The following is a 6,736-nucleotide window of genomic DNA, read 5'->3' on the forward strand; positions in this document are numbered from 1 at the left end:
ATTGGTTTTCAACCTTGGCCGAGCGAGTGGCTCGGGAGGGAATTGAGTTTTCAACCTTGGCCGAGAGAGTTGCTCGGGAGGGAATTGGTTTTCAACCTTGGCCGAGCGAGTGGCTCGGGAGGGAATTGAGTTTTCAACCTTGGCCGAGCGAGTGGCTCTGGAGGGAATCGCGTTTTCAACCTTGGCCGAGCGAGTTGCTCGGGAGGGAATTGGTTTTTCAACCTTGGCCGAGCGAGTTGCTCGGGAGGGAATTGGTTTTCAACCTTGGCCGAGCGAGTGGCTCGGGAGGGAATTGAGTTTTGACTTGTAATTAAATTGGACAGATGAATGATTCAAAAGGGGCTTGTTTCATTGATATGGTGCCTCGTTAAAAACCTTTCCCAGAAAAACCTCTTTCACATTTTTATAAAAGGGCAAAACCTGAGGAAGGAAAAGAGTACACCGAAACAATTACAATTGTTAACTGAAATAATGTTTCAAATGCGTTGCGTTCCATGTTCGGGGAATAACCTTTCCGGAGAGTTCTTCTAACTTGTAGGCACCGTTCTTCAAGTTATGCATTATGCGAAAAGGGTCGTCCCAGTTGGGTGCAAGTTTTCCCTGAGCTTTGTCCTTTCTTGCTTCTCCGGTAACTCGCCACACGAGGTCTCCGGCTTGGAACTCCCTCGGTTTCACCTTGGTTCGGATTTTCTTCGCTAACCTGGTTCGACAGGCCTCCATGTTCACCAATGCTTGTTCTCGAGCTTCGTCCACCAAGTCCATCTCAATGTTGAGTGTTTCTCGGTTGCTGTTCTCGTCGAATTGGGTTCGTCTGAGCGAAGGTTCTCCCACCTCAACTGGGATCATTGCATCTGTGCCGTAGGTTAGCCGGAAAGGGGTCTCCTTGGTTGAACTCTGAGGCGTGCACCGATATGCCCACAAGATTTCGGGTAGCTGGTCCGGCCATGTTCCTTTAGCCTGTCCGAGACGTCGTTTCAACTCTTTAAGGATAACCTTATTTGCTGCCTCGGCCTGACCATTGGACTGAGGGTGCTCCACAGAGGTCATTCTGTGCTTGATTCCTAAATAATCATAATAATAGTACAAAATATTCACCGCATAATGACTAATCTTTACTAAAGACCGTGAGTATTGGATACATATAATAGATATTTTATTTTAAACATAATTTATTTCATATTCAAGATCAGAATTCGAAAACTAAATAACTTAATTAAAGGATACAAATTGTTACTGCCTATGTGAGGAAATGTTAATTCAAGATTTATACTATTAATGTTCCTGCGTAAGAACACTCGTCTCCTTAATCCTTTCTTAGCTGCCTTTAAGTCTTTCTGAATCTTCCGTGCCGACCGAACACTAGCTCCGTGTGGTGGGGGAGGGTACCTGCAAAGGCACTCCGACGATCAAGTCAGTATTCGGTTTGGAGCAATAAATGCGTTAGTGGGAATAGTAACGTACCTCATTTATGTCACATCACCTGTATATTTATAGTGACATGTTTGGGCCTGGTGGGCCTTCATCCTTGGGATATGGGTAATACGTGACTTAACCTTAATCCTGTCTTAATCTGGCCTGGTAATTAGTATCTAGTAGGTATTTGGTTTGCCACGTATTCATCATGGTCTTTTCACTAAGTTTTCGGCTAAGCATAAGGCCGAAGAGGTGTTCGGCCAAGCTCGGGGCCGAAGGGGTGTTCGGCCAAGCTTGGGACCGAAGGAGTGTTCGGCCAAGCTTGGGGCCGAAGGGATGTTCTTGAGTAACTTCACATCACTTCTCTTTGGGTGTCTTTCCTAAGGGACCGAGGGAGTGTTCGGCCTAGCCTGAGGCCGAGGGGGTGTTCGGCCAGGCACGGTGCCGAAGGGGGTGTTGTGGTTCCTCGGTTCGGGCCCCCCTTTCGGCCTGTTGCCAGACTGAGGGGGTGCCAGTTGGTGTGGCTCCTCGGTTCGGGCCTCCCTTTCGGCCTATTGCCAGACCGAGGGGGTGCCATTTGGTGTGACTCCTCGGTTCGGGCCTCCCTTTCGGCCTATTGCCAGACCGAGGGGGTGCCAGTTGGTGTGGCTCCTCGGTTCGGGCCTCCCTTTCGGCCTATTGCCTGACCCAAGGGGGCGTTTTATTAGTTTAGGTACCCCTTTCGGCCTATCGCATGACCGAAGGGGTGCCCATCAGTACAATTAATAAGCATCAAAATTGAACTTTTACTTACACTTATGATATGATGGTGAAAAAAGCGGGAAAGAGAGCCAAAACAAAGAGACAGACTAAACTCGACTGGTAAGTAACTGCTACGCTTGCAGTTACTGCACAAAAGTTTTGCATGTAGCGCAAAATGTTTTAGTTCACGCCAAAATTTTTCCCACTACTTATTTCTACTTTAGTTTAAACAGTGAAAGTTAATTACAACCTAGTTTGTTAATTGATGGATAATTAATTATCATATTTTTCAATGCAAAACATACATCTAATAGATTGTAGCAAGGATGCAAGTCTATAAATTAAATAATCAGCAGTCAATCTTCAAAATTGATGGTTGAAGTAGATAAAGAAGTTCCCTCCTCATACTTCCACCAAGCCAAGCGAAAAATAGCTCATACTTCTCGGCCCAAAAATTATAAAAAAGAAAAGATAGACATTCCCCTATAAGGTTGCGGAAGGTGAATAAAGTTGTACCCAAGCATATTCATGTTTGTAAGGCAAACTTGTCTCGCAAGAGACTTCACATGCATACACAACAATTGATGCCCAATCCAGAGAGCCCTCTTCGTTGTCAATGCCAAAGTAATATAGCAGTTGTGGCAAAATCTGGCATAACAAACATTAACAACTCAGTATCAAAAGGAAATAAGCAAAGATTTGCTTGACCAAGCAAAAGAAATAGTATTACATGCAGAATGACATTCAGTTTAAACCACTGGTATCTAAAATAACTACCTGAAATTCACAACACATAGGTCCACTGCAGTAACTGCATCTAGGGATATCAGCATTGGATGGCCGTCCACTTGAAACAGGCCAAATTGGCTTAGCATTTGAATTCCTATAATACCTGTTTTTACCAAAACTAATTAAAATTGATAAAATCAATTTATACATGGTTAATTATATTTTAAATTTTATCAATTTGGTTACCCATAAAGGTGCATTGCTTTACCAGTTCAATTGATTCTTTACCAATTCTCACCAACCATTAGACTGGTTATCAATCTGACTAATGAAACTAGCCAGTTCAGTCTGGTTTTTAAAACAATGCCAATCATGCAAATATTGCATGTTCAAAATGGAAGGTATCTCTAAAATGTTAGTTAGCCAATCGGAGGCAATGAATTCTTTCTACTATTTTCCTGCTTAATTTATTTTTTATCTCCTAAGGTAAGATAATTGTCAAACATTTTCTCCCATCTGGTTTAATAAATAATCTGCCTCCATAAGGGCACATAATGAAATTCACCATAGTTAACCATTTTAATTTTACTGAATCTGAATCACCTCAACACTTGTTCAGGGGCATTGGCAATGCGTTCCTGAAAGGAGGCCCAACTCTTTTTGTCATCGTCACCCTGTTCACAAACAATATAATAAGCAAATAATATACTTAAATAAGTATATAACCTTGTTAAAAAAACAAAGAGTATACCTTAAAGTTATCCAAAACTGAATTCATTGTGTCATCGGTCCTGTTCCTAGAGATCAAGGAATTATCTAAGGTATTTTCCTCAGATATGTCTCTATTATATTCACTTTCATCTTCAATGGTTATCTCAAATTCAGGCCACAGAGTCTTGCTTCCAACTGTATGGTAATGAAAAATGATCTCGTGTAAACTGACAGGAGCTAAATAGACGTCATAAAATTTTGTAAAGTAATGTCTATTTTATTTTGGAATGGTGTCACTGTCAGGCGTGTTTTAAGTTTCTTAGCAGATACAAATTTAAATATGATGTCACATTTCAATTCCAGTTTTTTCAAATTCAGGATTACATTGTTATGTATGAGTAATGAGCAATATTATAATTAGTTTTATCCATGTTGCTTCAACTAAAAGTGAATAATAATTTTGTTACCAATGAGATACAAATAAAAAATTAAATGTTGTAATAAAAGAACACAAAACTTTAAACCATTGTGACCTTTGTGAGACTCCAAGGAAGTTGTTCATTTTTTTGGGTCCAGAAACAGGTGAAGAAACTTTCATCTGCTGGCAAGCAATTTTATGCCCTGAGCGCCAACTCATAACCTGTAAGTTGGAAAAGGGAAGGAATGTAATTGAAATCAAATTTATGGAAGAAAAGAACTGGATACATTTAAGCAATTCAGTCACCTGGTGTTTCTCAGAGCAATACCGTGCTTGTCTGCAACTACTACAAAGCTTATCTCCTTTCCAGGTGCCGCACCAATCACAAAGACCAGCTGAAAGTAAGAAGAGATTTTATCAAAAGAGGTAAATAGAGAACAAATTTATTCCATAGAATGCACATACATGTGGTCCAATACCCAAGTCATCAAAAGTGCTAATCCACTTGTCTTGATGGGCAAGCATGCCATATATTAATTATATATAGTATAATAATTGTAGAAATAATGTGGCAAATCACAAAAAATAAGAAAACAATGAGACTATGCAATCAGTGTGTTCGGGGTAACCAAATTATGTTTTGAGAATGACATCAAATTATTATACCTGTTAAGAGGTTGGAGTCATGTATAAGTTATCATGAGGAGTGCTTGCAAGCTAAACCCTCCATAATACCTGAAGGGTTCAATTATGACAATCAAGCTATCAAGGTTTTCATATTGATAATACACTTCTTTTGCATTCATGAGAAATTTGTAACTTTGTTTTCCCTTCAACTATTGAGTTGGATATCCAGTTAAAGCAAGGGCATTCCATGATCGTGATCTAAACTTCTTAACAGACCCCTTCATGAGAAACAGTTGTGGATATCCTCTTATGTCAACCTTTAAATAATACTTTCCCTTAGCCGGATCATCTGCACTTTTCCAAGATGACCAAAATCTATCTAGACCAGTGACCAAGTTCCACCCAAGCTTCATTCCTGGCATCATTGTATCACATGGATAAACAAAACTCTGCCAAAAAAAAGTGTTCCTCTTTACTATCCTCTCCATTTGTTATCACAAGATTTCTTGAGTTCAACATCTGTGCAATTAGATTATTCATTGATTTGCTTGATATCTTGGATGACCAAATAGTGTTGTTTGAGTCATTGAGAATGACAAGAACTCTGATTTGAGTAATTGATGTCTTTTTTATTATGAAAGTGAAGAGGATGATTCAAAATTAGATGGGAACACAATCAAAATTGAAGTCGATGAAGTAAAAAAAAAAAATACTAGCAGAATGCTTGATGATTTAAGGGAACATAAAAGAATATATGTTTATAACCATTACTTTTTTCTCCATAAATATCTCTTTTCGAAGAAAAACCTGATTCAATTTTATCATTACTAAATGTAGAAAATGGACATGTCTCTCTTAAAAAAGTTCAAACTTTTTTTTTATCATATTATGAAGTCTAGTCCTTTCTGTTAAACCCAACTCATTTATATAGACATATTATTGTCATTCACTAACACTATTCTTAGAAAAGGAAAAAGAAAAAAAAAAGTGCATTTCTTAGTCAAATGCAGAGAAATTTACTTAAAAAAAAAGCAACAAAAGAAACCTGAAGTTCCACCAGCCGTCTTTCTCGACCACCAACTTAATTCACGTATATATTTTTGACATCTGTAGATTATGTTGACTAGTCTAGTAATTAATAAGGCTTTCAATATAGACATAATAGAAAAATAGAATTATGCGAAATGTCTAGCAAAAGGCTCGTATAAAGGGTTGTATGAAGAGGAAAATTTTCAAGAGTAAAATTTGGAAGATGATGAAAAGAATTATGATAATGATACATTGATACTATAGTATAATTTTGCATGATATTTATACAAGATGTAATGTCAAAGTATTGGAGCCTACAAGGTATGATGAAGTTGTTAAATTTGAAAGTTAAAGTTGCCATGAATGGAAAGATGAACATGATTGAAAAAAGTAAACTTGACAACTTATTGATAGTTTTAGTAATAAAAAAGTGATTGTTGTTGAGTGAGTTCACAAGTCTAAACTCAACCCCAATAATTCTGTAAACAAATTTAAGACCAAATTTGTAATGAAGGTTATACTCAACATTGTGGTATAGATTTTTCAAATGCTTCAACATCAATTACAAGGTATGATACAATCATATTATTAATAATCTTGAAAGTAAAGATTGGTTGAAAATTTTATCACTTTTATGCATCACTTTTGGTCCTCCAAGTAATTTAGATAATACTTTATTATTATTTTTAAGTGTTATCTAAACCACTTTAAGAACAAAAATTGGTATATTTTAAATTAGAGAGACTGCAATATATAGTTCAAAAAAATTTCAAGTGACTAAAACCAAATTTCAAAAAGTTTAAGGAGACTATAATAAAAATATATTTTCTTCCTACATTATATAATTTGGCGTAATTGCAATAATAAAAATTTCTAGTGGTAAGAATTAAATGTAATCCAACCAATTTGACGGTAAGCTGTAATGCCAAGACGATAGTCCTCACCAAGGTAGGAATTTAAGCTGAACCCTTTAATGTTTCAAGTAAGATGAAGAGGTTATTAGTTTTTTATAAAGAAAAATGTGAGAACTTTTCACAATTTAAAATAAATTAGGTTCCACTTTACAAA

The 6,736-nt window shown here is 37.3% G+C and overlaps 1 pseudogene across 1 annotated transcript; it reads right to left on the reverse strand.

Annotated features, from left to right (window-relative positions):
• Positions 1-2,569: 2,569 nt before the first annotated feature.
• On the reverse strand, positions 2,570-4,537 carry LOC145950293 (uncharacterized; annotated as a pseudogene). The gene is made up of 7 exons (XR_014428353.1): positions 4,492-4,537; positions 4,319-4,407; positions 4,128-4,234; positions 3,635-3,789; positions 3,487-3,557; positions 2,932-3,046; positions 2,570-2,802 (listed from the first exon to the last, which is right to left on the reverse strand). The product of XR_014428353.1 is annotated as an uncharacterized LOC145950293 (transcript).
• Between the last annotated feature and the right edge of the window lie 2,199 nt (positions 4,538-6,736).

The sequence above is a fragment of the Cajanus cajan genome, chromosome 8 (assembly GCF_000230855.2).
Source record: "Cajanus cajan strain Asha chromosome 8, NIPB_CcT2T_4, whole genome shotgun sequence".
Taxonomy (NCBI): domain Eukaryota; kingdom Viridiplantae; phylum Streptophyta; class Magnoliopsida; order Fabales; family Fabaceae; genus Cajanus; species Cajanus cajan.